The following is a 13,122-nucleotide window of genomic DNA, read 5'->3' as shown; positions in this document are numbered from 1 at the left end:
AAGGAAGAACACTGTATAATGATTAAGGGACAATATACTAGGAGGACATAACCATATCAAATATTTATGCACCCAGTGACAGGGCTGCAAGATACATAAAACAAACTCTAACAGCACTGAAAAGTAAGATAGACAGCACCACAATTATAATAGGAGACTTCAACACACCACTTTTGGTGAAGGACAGACATCCAGAGAGAAGCTCAATAAAGACATGGAAGATCTAAATGCCACAATCAACCAACTTAACCTTATAGACATATACAGAACACTCCACCCAACAGCAGTCAAGTATAGTTTCTTTTCCAGAGCACATGGAACATTCTTTAGAATAGAACACATATTAGGTCATTAAGCAAGCCTTAGCAGAATCCAAAACATCGAAATATTACAAAGCATCTTCTCTGACCATAAGGCTATAAAAGTAGAAATAAGTAACAGAAAAAGCAAGGAAAAGAAATCAAATACTTGGAAACTGAACAATACCGTACTCAAAAATGACTGGGTTATGGAAGACATCAAGGATGGAATAAAGAAATTCATAGAATCCAATGAGAATGAAAACACTTCCTATCAGAACCTTTGGGACACAGCAAAAGCAGTGTTCAGAGGTCAACTTATATCAATAAATGCATGCATACAAAAAGAAAGGGCAAAATCAAAGAATTGTCCCTTCAACATGAACAATAGAAAGAGAGCAACAAAAGAAACCCTCAGGCACCAGAAGAAAGCAAATAATAAATATTAGAGCAGAATTAAATGAAATAGAGAACAGAAAAACAATTGAAGGAGTTGACAAGACCAAAAGCTGGTTTCTTTGAAAAAATTAACAAAATCGATAAACCATTGGCCAAACTGACAAAAGAAATATAGGAGAGGAAGCAAATAACCCAATAAGAAATGAGATGGGTGATATTACAACAGACCCAACTGAAATTAAAAGAATCATATCAGATTACTATGAAAAAATGTACTCTAACAAAGTTGAAAACCTAGGAGAAATGGATGAATTTCTGCAAACATACCACCTACTTAAACTAACACAAACAGAGGTAGAAAAACTAAATAAACTCATAACAAAAGAAGAGATTGAAATGGAAATTTAAAAACTCCCAACAACAACAAAAAAAAGCCCGGGCCCGGATGGCTTCACTGCCGAGTTCTACCAAACTTTCAAAGAGTTAATACCACTACTACTACTAAAGGTAGTTCAGAGCATAGAAAAGGATGGAATACTCCCAAACTCATTCTATGAAGCCAGCATATCCCTGATACCAAAACCAGGTAAAGACACCACAAAAAAAGAAAATTACAAACCTATAGCCTTCATGAATTTAGATGCAATAATCCTCAACAAAATTCTAGCCAATAGAATTTAACAACATATCAAAAAAATAATTCACCATGACCAAGTGGAATTCATACCAGGTATGCAGGGATGGCCAAAGGGTCAGCAGTTTGAATCCACCAGGCGCTCCTTGGAAACTCCATGGGGCAGTTCTACTCTGTCCTATAGGGTCACTATGAGTCAGAATAGACTCGACGGCACTGGGTTTGGTTTTTGGTTTATGCAAGGATGATTTGACATTAGAAAAAAACACTTAATGTAATGCATCATATAAATAAGACAAAAGACAAAAACCACATGATCTTATCAATTGATGCAGAAAAGGCATTTTACAAAGTTCAACACCCATTCATGATAAATCTCTCAGCAATGTAGGAGTACAAGGAAAATTCCTCAGCATAGTAAAGGGGATTTATACAAAGCCAACAGCCAACATCATCCTAAATGGAGAGAGCCTGAAAGCATTCCCCTGGAGATCGGAAACCAGACAAGGATGCCCTTTATCAACAAGGTTGCCTCTTATTCAACATTGTGCTGGAGGGCCTAGCCAGAGCAATTAGGCTAAATAAAGAAAAAAAGAGCATCCAGAGTGGTAAGGAAGAAGTAAAAGTATCTCTGTTTGCAGGTGACGTGATCTTATACACAGAATACCCTAAAGAATCCTCAAGAAAACTACTAAAACTAATAGGAGAGTTCAGCAGTTTATCAGGATACAAGATAAACATAAAAATCAATTGGATTCCTCTACAACAACAAAAAGAACATTAAAGAGGAAATCACCAAATCAATACCACTTACAGTAGCCTCCAAGAAGATAAAATACTTAGGAATAAATCTTACCAGAGATGTAAAAGATCTATACAAAGAAAACTACAAGACACTACTGCAAGAAACGAAAAGAGACCTACATGAGTGGAAAAACATACTTTGCTTATTATGGATAGGAAGACTTAACATTGTAAAAATGTCTATTCTACCAAAAGTGATCTGTGGATTTAATGCAATTCCGATCCAAACTCCAACGACATTGTTTCATGAGATGGAGAAAAAAATCGCCAACTTCATCTGTATGGAAGGGAAAGGGGCCCTGGATAAGTAAAGCATTGCTGAAAAAGAACAAAGTGGGAGGCCTCAATCTACCTGATTTTAGAATCTATTATACCGCCATAGTAGTCAAAACAGCCTGGTACTGGTACAACAACAGATATGTAGATCAATATAGAAAAAAAAAATAGAACTCTAAATCCAGACATAAATCCATCCACATATGAGCAGCTGATAATTCACAAAGGCCCAAAGTCAGTTAAATGGGGAAAATACAGTGTTTTCAACAAATGATGCTAGCATAACTGGATATCCATTTGCAAAAAATGAAACAAGACCCATGCCTGACACCATGCACAAAAACTAACTCAAAGTGGATCAAAGACCTAAATATAAAATCAAAAAGGATAAATGTCATGGAAGAAAAAATAGGAACAATACTAGGAACCCTAATACACGGCATAAACAGTATACAAAACATTATGAACAGTGCAGAAGAGAAACTAGATAACTGGGAGCTCCTAAAAATCAAACACCTACGCTCATCCAAAGACTTCACCAAAAGAGTAAAAAGATTACCTACATAGACTGGGAAAAAGTTTTTAGCTATGATATTTCCAATCAGCATCTGATCTTTAAAATCTACATGATACTGCAAAAACTCAACTACAAAAAGCAAATAACCCAATTAAAAAATGGGCAAAGGATATGAACAGGCACTTCACTAAATAAGACATTCAGGTAGCTAACAGATATATGAGGAAATGCTCACGATCATTAGCCATTAGAGAAAAGCAAAAGCAAAATGGTACAACCACTTTGGAAATTGATTTGGCACTTCCTTAAAAAGCTAGAAATAGAACTACCATGTGATCCAGCAATCCAAATCCTTGGAATATATCCTAGAGAAATAAGAGCCTTTACAAGAACAGATATGTGCATACCCATGTTCATTGCAGCGTTGTTTACAATAGCAAAAAGATGGAAACAACCAAGGTGCTCATCAATGGATGAATGGATAAATAAATTATGGTATATTCACACAATGGAATACTACGCATTGATAAAGAACAATGATGAAGCCGTGAAACATTTTCATAACATGGAGGAATCTAGAAGGCATTATGCTGAGTGAAATTACTTGCAAAAGGACAAATATTGTTTGAAACCACTATTATAAGAACCCAAAAAATACTTTAAACAGAGAAGAAAATATCCTTTGATGGTTACAAGAGTGGGACAGGAGGGAGGGAGAGGGGTTTTCACTAATTAGATAGCAGATAAGAACTATTTTAGGTGAAGGTAAAGACAACACATAATACAGGAGAGGTCAGCACAACTGGACTAAACCAAAAGCAAAGAAGTTTCCTGAATAAACTGAATGCTTCGAAGACCAGTGTAGCAGGGGCAGGGGTTTTGGGACCACGACTTCAGGGGACATCTAAATCAATTGGCTTAATAAAATCTATTAAGAAAACATTCTGCATCCCACTTTCGAGAGTGGCGTCTGGGGTCTTCAACGCTAGCATGCAGTCATCTAAGATGCATCAATTGGTCTCAACCCACCTGGAGCAAAGGAGAATGAACACCAAAGACACAAGTTAATTATGAACGCAAAAGACAGAAAGGACCACATAAACCAGAGACTACATCAGCCTGAAACCAGAAGAACTAGATGGTGCCTGGCTACAACCAATGACTGCCCTAACAGGGAACACAACAGAGAACCCCTGAGGGAGCAGGAGAGCAGTGGGATGCAGATCCCAAGTTCTTATAAAAAGACCAGACTTAATGGTCCGGCTGAGACTAGAAGGACCACAGAGGTCATGGCCTCCAGACCTTCTGTTAGCCCAAGACAGGAACCATTCCCAAAGCCAACTCTTCAGATAGGGATTGAACTGGACTATGGGATAAAAACTGATACTGGTGAAGAGGGAGCTCTTTGATCAAGTAGACACATGAGACTATGTGGGCAGCACCTGTCTGGAGAAGAGATGAGAGGGTGGTGGGCACAGAAGCTGGCTGAATAGACACAAAAATAGAGAATGGATGGAGGGAGTATGCTGTCTCATTAAAGGGAGTGCAACTAGGAGTATATAGCAAGGTGTATATAAGTTTTTGTATGAGAGACTGACATGGTTTGTAAACTTTCAATTAAAGCACAATAAATTTTTTTTTAATTAATTAAAAAAAAAAAAACCCGTGGATTGTGGGAGCTGTTGTTGTATATTGTCAAGGCAATTTGGACTCATAGTAACTGTATAGAACAGAGTAGAACTGCCCCATAGGGTTTCCAAGACTGTACTCTTCACAGAAGCAGACTTTCTCCCACAGAGTAGCTGGTGAGTTCAAACTGGCAACCTTTCAGTTAGCAGCCGAGCACTTAACCACTGTGCCACCACAGCTGCTTTGTAGGGGGGATCCCCTTGCCGTCTTGTCGATTCCAACTTATAGCAACCCTATGGGACAGAGTAGAACTGCCCTATAGGGTTTCCAAGGAGTGCCTGGTAGATTGGAACTGCTGGCCTTTTGGCTAGCAGGTGTAGCTCTTAACCACTATACCACCGGGGTTTCCAAACATAAGTAGCATATCTATTTATCTCAGCTGGTGGCCTCAAACTGCAGAACCTTCAGGTAGCAGCTGAGTCCTTGATCACCGCATCACTAATTACTCCTACAAGCATTATATTTGTAACTAGTTCTTTGGGGCTTGCATCTCAGTGGGATATAAATGTGAACTCAATCTATTTTTCTCAGATTATCTCATCTAGTTTCTGTCTTATTTCACTCATTCCTGTGATTACATTTTAGGCAGATTCCGTAAATCTTCAGTTACTTTCCATTCTGGAAAGTCCATCCTAGTTTACAAATCTAATTTCATTTTCTCCACTATCTTACCTTAGACTTGAGCCAGGTATCCTTACAGCAGAGGTGGTTCATGGTCTGGCTCTAAGAGCCCTCTGCTCCTTCCTCATCCAAGACTCAGTTCTACTGGAGGGTAGGGAGGAGGTACAGGGAAAGGTATACATGCTTCTTAAGTCCATTGACAGTGCTTGTGGCCCTCTCTGTGGTGGTTGATGCTGTTTCTCTGGGTATTACTGACCAGTTCTTGATGTCTTTTCTATGAGAGGTGACTAAAGACTGGCTCTTCAGGGGGATATATGTATGAGTTCTTCAGAAGTCTACACAGGGGATGTCCATGTCGTTATTCCCTAATGGGCCAAGGTCCAGTCTCTTCCATGTGTACGTTGAGCCTTGTCATTGGTGCTACAGCCCACAGCTTCTTACCGGACTTTGGATTGCAATATGGGCAAAAGGGAAGTGAAGAATTAGATAGTACAGTCCACACAAGACTTCCCTCACTTCAAACACTAATTGCAAGTTTAGGGGCGTTGCCAAAACCATCTTTTGTTCAATAATTCACTAAAAGGACTCGCATAAATCACTGAAAGCTCTTATACTCATGGCTACAGTTTACTATGGAGAAAGGATACAGAGTACAATCAGCCAAAGGAAGAGACACACAGGACAGAATCCAGGAGAAATACCAAGTATGGAGCTCCCATTGTGCTCTCCCCACAGAATTAGAACAGCATCACTCTCTCATATTAATGTATGACAATATGCATAGAGTCTTGGCAACCAAGGAAGCTCTCCTAAGCCTTTGATATTCAGAATTCTTATTGGGGCTCACTCACATACTGCCATATGGCTGATATCTAGTTTCCAGCCCCTTCTGGAAGGTACAATAATACCTTTAGTCTCCTTTTCCTCCAAAAGTCAGAACTAATAGTGCATGGCCCAAAGCTGCCATCCTAAATGACAATGTTAAGCTATCCAGCGGCCAAAGCCCTCAGGCGAACAAAGATACTTATCAAGATTGATATTCCAGGGGCTTAGAGATCACCTCCTAATGCTCAAGGACAAAAGCCAGACCTCTCTTTGGGTAAGGCTAATCTTTCATCACACAAGAAACAACTAACTGCACACTACTTTGCCTGTTTCTGCCCTGCTATCGTTGTCCAAATCTCTGCTCCATTAGACAAGGGAAGATAACATACCTATGTTTGAGCAGTACAATGCAAGTCAACCTTTGTGCAAGGTTCATCTGAACCTTTTTATTTCCAAAATACTGAGAGTCTACTGATGACTGTCTTGGTACCTTCTCACTCCCACAGTGTACTCTCATCCCAGTAACTTCACTTCTTCCTACTGATTCTTCTCTGTGACTCTACCACTCTTTCATCACAAACTAATCTAGTCCTAGAAACAGAAATAGTAGCTTTGCAAACATGCACTACAAAAAACTCTGCTTTGCACTTCTGGCAGGAATTTCTTTGAGTCTTTAAATTTTCTCAGCATGGTGGACTAGAACTAAGTGCCTCCTTTACTTCAAATTTGGATCTTGCTCACCATGTCTGAGGTACCACTAAAGTCGTGTTACACATTAATAGCCTTATTTTATAGATTGGAAAATTGTGGCTTAGATAAATTAAATGACTTGTCCTTGGGCACACAGCCAGAAAATGGAAGTCCCACTTCCTTGGACCGTGTCTTTTATACTCTAATGGCCCCTTCCTTATACAGCACATGAATGCACGTCCTCTGTGTTATTTCATTTGTAGGTTTTATTGGGAAGAGAGTGTTAATGCTTATGCTTCTTCCCAGGTAAAACTCAGAGAGGTAGCCTTAAAGAGTAAGAGGGCTAGGAGTCCTGACAGGTAGAGCCTAGGGATACCCCCTTTTCAGAGATATCTCTGCCACCTAGGAAACCCCTGTACCTAAGTTCCCAGGGAACCCTCCAGCCAAGACTTTAGGGTGGACACAATCTGCCAGTGGTTGCAATGTTGGGAAGGAAGTATGACATACAGATTCACCATTGAAAGGCACAGGCAGGCCTGTTTTGAAAATAACATTTTAAATTGATACTTTGAGGCACGATGAGTCAATTGAGCTTCTTAAGGCATAGCTTTGGAAGGCCCTGGAGGAAAAATGCAATAATGATAATAGCTAATGTATTAGACTACTTACTATGAACCAAAAACTGTTAAATGCTTTATATGCATTATTATAGGAACCTTTGAAATAGTTTCCTCATTTTCTCATTTAAAATTGAAGTAACTAACATTAGAGAGGTTATGTAACTTGCACAGGATCATACAGCTTGAAGAGGTGGTAAAGAATAATTTTTTTAAAGGTTTTCTTTTCTGATTCAGCTATTGGCAGAAACAATGACTAAAAAAGTTTCCCTCTGTTTTACAGAGTAACCGAAAACACGGATAACACCGTAGCAAGGCATATGCTTCCAAACCTTCAAAAATGGCAAAATTGTTTACACCAGAGAGAAGATCAAAAGCTAAGAAGTACTCAGTAGCCAGGACTACAACTGTGTATTTTAAAGCCATTATTCGAGGTTTCTTACTGGACCGTTCCTACATGACCCTGTCGAAAATCTACAATATATGCTGCATTTAATGAAACATGTATATGTCAAACCAGAAGAAAAGAACTGTAAACATATATTGTATAAAGAAAATACAACAATGAAATCAGTTTCAGCAGATCAAGCAAAGATGTGTCTTGGGCATGGAACCAAAGTAACAATGAAAAATTCTACCCCTGCTGTGCAGGGGGGTCATTTTAATGTAACACCACACCCCATGGAAACGCTAGTCCTGATAATAAACATCATTTTAAAAATTCAAAAAACAAAAAGAAAACAAGGGTGGGTGGGGAACGAAGCACGAGGCATACCTATGAGGAGCTATTTACAATAAAATGTTTAATTGAAAAGCCTGGTTTCTTACTACAGGGATTTGCTTTTTTGTCTTTACTGTTGTTTTAAACTCAGGAACAGAGACATCTGCGGTGTGAATGGGAAGAAAAGCAGTCTCCAGTTCTGTTTAGTTTTTTTTCTGCAAAAGGTGGAACTTGTGGAATGCAGTCCATAAATGACAGATGAGAAGTGGATCACAGTGACCCCATCTAAGCTGGCGACCAACGCAAAGGAACCTAGTCGACGTAACATAAATAAAGGCAGATGTGATGCTTCTTTGGCCTTTTCTCACATCCGTGGTCCTGCACAAACAGACTGATCTCATTCATACTGAAAACTAAGAAGATGACACTCTAGATCCCAAGTCCCCTGACTTAGTTCTTACTTAGAGTGCCAATATCTATAGGAAACAAGGGCCAGAGAGCATCTCTGAAGCTCGGAATTTTCTGAAAATTGATTTTCAAATGGCTGCTTAAATTGCCTGCTAATGAATCTCTTGTTTGATTTCAGTAAAAACACAATAGAGGTGATAAATAAACTACCAAAAGTTGGCTTTGCCACAGAGGTGTGAATATAAAACTAAATTGTGATTTTTTTTTTTAAGGTATCCTGATATGCCTAGAACATTTTGATCTTTCGTCTTTAAAGTGATAACCTTTTCTTTTTCCCAGACAGCTGATTGCTACAAGATAGCTCTACTTTTTTATACAGAAGTAACTATGTTACTCATGAGGGCGTTTTCTACCAGACACAATTAGAAAACTGGTACTTTTCCTAAGTTATGTAATTCTGATTCTTGGGTTCAACTTTGAGAGCAAATAAATGTTCCTGAAAAGCGAATTTTACACCTCATTAACTGTAGATAACAAAACAACCTCAATTTTTCAAATCTTCAAGGTTTTAAGTATGGGGCTAGAATTTCCATACATAGAGAATGTGTGTAGGGAGCCAGAAACACTTTCTATGAAATGCTACATTTATCTTTCCATACCTGGGTGCAGTGTTTTATTCTTTGGTTTTAGCACTGGCGTTTTCAAAGCCAGAACAACAACTGAAGAATGTAGAAGAAAAACTAGAACTCTAGGGTCCCACTTCTTCTTCTTATATTTACTGCTGAACCAGGAATCTTTGGCCCAATCACTTAACCTCTCTGTGCCTCAGTTTCCTCATCTGCAAAATGAGGTTAAAATGCTTTTTCATGAAGTTTTTGCAATTATGGAACAAGAGGTGCTTAAAGTAGCACAAAGTGCTTTGTAACTACTATGATTGCTTTATTTGATTTTTGTTGTGAAGAAGATCCCATGTTATAAGGTCAGCGCTTCAGTTTGAGTAAATCTAAGCTCTGCAGCACTGAAGCTTTCCCATTAAGCTACCTGGAACATTGCTAGCAATAAAGATAGAGCGATCCAAAGCCAGAATCTCTAATAATCTATATAGCAAGTAGATCATATGATGCTACTGAACACAATAGAAGAGTGTGTCATTTCAATGATAAGCATCTTGTGGCTCTCCTTATTGTATGTGCATACCATAAAATAAAAATCCACTTTTATCATAGGAGAGCCAACTATGAAATTAAAGAGCTGAGTGAATTGATAGTATCACATAATTAGCTCAATTATCCCTTTCATTTTGAGGGAAGGTCAGATGGCATATCCTCTTAACAACATACAAAACAGCAATATCTGGTTGTATTCTTTGTTCAGATGGGTGGATTCCAGCCTGGGTTCAATGTGCAGGCAGTGTCAATGGGGGTGCCACTACAGGGTCTGTGACCAACCTGAGCAAACCTCATTTGGGAAATACCAAGTAGGATAAATTACACTCCCACATCTTACACATTTCTCTTCCATTACTCTTCACTCATTCCAGGGCCCATCTGAGTAAACCCATACTCCATCTGCTTCACCAAACACACCTTCCTTTTCTTCACTTTACTCCCCCCACCTACAAATATGTAGGTTAAAATTTTATATCCAACAACTACTGTGTTTAAAATGATTTAAAATCTTTGCAAAAATAGTGTGGTTTAATCACGCATCTTAAACCCAAACCAAACCCACTGATGTCGAGTTGATTCCAACTCATAGCAACCCTATATCTTAGCTCCTATAAGAGCAACAACAGCTAGGATGGGCATCTAAAGAGCTTTAGATGTGCTTAGGACAAATGCAAAAGGAGCGATTCTTTCCTTTTGTTTATTATACAAGTCTTTTGATTTGGATAAAAATACAATAGAGGTGATAAACTACCAAAAGCTGGGTTTTCCACGAAGATGTGAATATTAAACTAAATTGTGATTTAAGTTAACAAATGTCTCTAGATCATAGGCTGAAAAATGAGATTTTTAACCAAATCTTGCTCATGATCCTCAATATTAACATATCATTGGATGAAGCTAAATTATTTTGTATTTAGGAAACTTAGTTGCTTTTGGTTTAGCCCAGTTGTACTGACTTCCCCCTGTGTTGTGTGTTGTCCTTCCCTTCACCTAATTTTTTGTCTACTATCTAGCTAGTGAACATCCCCCTCCCTCGTGCTAAATTATTTTGGTAGATGATATCTCTCTGTGATCCATTTCCACAATTGCAAAAGCATCAGCAAAATCATAAAGGTATGTTCCAGTCACTCATGGATCCATGAAAATGGACCATATCTCAAAGATCTTTCCTCTTGCATGTGATATTCGGCCACAGTAAAAAGAATGTCTCAGTAATTAATAGAGAGATCTACTGTGGTTTCACTTCTGAGAGGGAGCAGATAGTCTCCACCATGGTCTGTAATTTCTACATCCTTACCATCTTGACACATTTGGCCAATGAGTTAGTAGCAATCAGAGCAGCACTCTTCAATTTCATGTATTTAATTTTTTCTTAATGGAGTATTCATCCCTTGGATAAAAAACATAATTGGCAATATTAAAAATATTTTAAAGTCAACGAAAGCCCAATGCAGCAGTTATACAGGATGGAAATGTTTCTTTGAGAAAGGAAAAAAATAAAGAGGCTGTATTTGTCACCATACTAGAAAGTATCATTAAATTGACTGTCTTAATTTTTTTTTTTAAATGCTACCCAACTTTTATTTTAAGAAACAGTAGAACTTGTTGGAAAAAGAAATCAGATCCCTTTTAATCCATGGCATATAAATTGCCAACAGTGAAGTTTTGGGGACAGAAGAGTATATTTTGCTTTGGTTTTTCTTGTCCACAAATACTTTCTCACATTGGTGGCATAGTTCTTCCAGTACAGTAGGATCGAGACTATATGGAGGGCTCACAGGTCATCACTAGGTCAAAAAGGATATTTGCCTTCCACTAAGAATAGAAGAAATAAAATTTTGCCAAATAATTTTTGCTACAGTATTTTATTTTAACTTACTTTGATTGTTTCAGTTTAAAGTCAACCTGGCAACCTGTCCCCTTTTGCCTGCTTACTGTCAAATTGTTTTGTATGCCCATTGTATAATTCATATGTTCACTGTCTACAAGGTAATTTATAGTTTCATTGAAGTATGTCTTTTTAACCTGCCTGCGTTTTCCTGGAAACTGTAAAAAGAATTTTTATCAGTTTTGTGTTGATGTTTAAATAATTGCATCATGTGTATTGTGTAACATCAAAATTGATGGACCGCACAGATATTTTGTTTTTTAAGTATTTAATTGCATCTTTTGGTCTGTCAAAGAGTAACACAGGACATATATACAGGTGACAGAATAAGAATTTGCTATGTTTGAGGGTTGCACTGTTTATTGCCCCTTTGTGAAATTTTCATAACAAACTACTGATCATTTAATGATAACTTTTGGCAGTTTCATTAAATTAATTTGATAACTTCAGTAGTTTAGATTTAGCTACTATATTGAAAAAGTTCAATATAACTTCCCAAAGACATTAGTAAACAAAACAAATCTTAGATGACCATTTATTTCATGAGTTAATGCTTCCAGAATGGGCCCGAGACCATGTTCACACGAAGTGAATGTCTGCTTTCTAACAGGGAAAAAAGCCTGTCACAAGGATTTGAGGGAGGAAAGCTTCCACCTTGTTATTTCTCTAAAACATTGTCTTGAGACTGACTTTCAGGCATATTGGCAAGAGGATTCAAACATAATGGAAGGCTGGAGTTGACCCTCGTATGGCCTTTTCTAGTGTAGATTCTATTATTCCATTTCAGTACTGGGCAGGGTAGATTCACATTCCTTCGCTGCCTTTAGTTTGGCAGTTTAACTCTTAAATAAATCTTCTATTGTCCAGAGTCCAAATCCAATATTGAATGAAAATTACTAAATATTTGCTTAACAGGGCAATGTGACAAGAGTAAAAGAATTATAATTTGTCATATTTATCTAGTGAATCAAGCTCAGTGGTTGGTTGGTTGAGATTCCTTGGTTTGTTTTCTAGTTTTTTGTTTGTTTTGCACTGTGGTTTTTGTATGCATAATTCTATTTCCATCCTTGTTATATGCAGAGCTCTGTAATGTGAAAGCAGTGTAGGTAAACAACTTTGAGTCCTACTTTGCCTACAGTCAGACTCCGCAAACTTGCTAAAAGGTAGACGTTGTAATTTCCCAACCGAAACCAGATCCCCAGTTTCCATTAATAACAGCAACATTTATATTTGACACACATCTCACAAAATGTGCCTGTTTAGCCACATCAACCACAACAACTTCCCACAGTGAGGCAGATCAAAATCCAAACACTTTTATAAATTCTCAATATACATACACACATATTCTGTACATACTGTGCTGGTGTGAGTACTTACCGTGTACTTCTGTCTTAGGACTGAGGACTTAAGGGGTTTTTCTGATGCTGCTGGGTAAGCCATGTTTTGGTTTTGCATCTGTTTTGTACTCTTCCCCTCCCTGCCTGCCTCTTGTCTCTGCCCCATCTTCTGTTCATTACTACTAATTCATTATTACTATTTCCTATTTTTGACTGAGGCGGAAA

The sequence above is a fragment of the Loxodonta africana genome, chromosome 2, assembly GCF_030014295.1.
Source record: "Loxodonta africana isolate mLoxAfr1 chromosome 2, mLoxAfr1.hap2, whole genome shotgun sequence".
Lineage (NCBI taxonomy): Eukaryota > Metazoa > Chordata > Mammalia > Proboscidea > Elephantidae > Loxodonta > Loxodonta africana.
The sequence above is the reverse complement of the archived record's forward strand: the minus strand, read 5'-3'. Positions refer to the sequence as shown.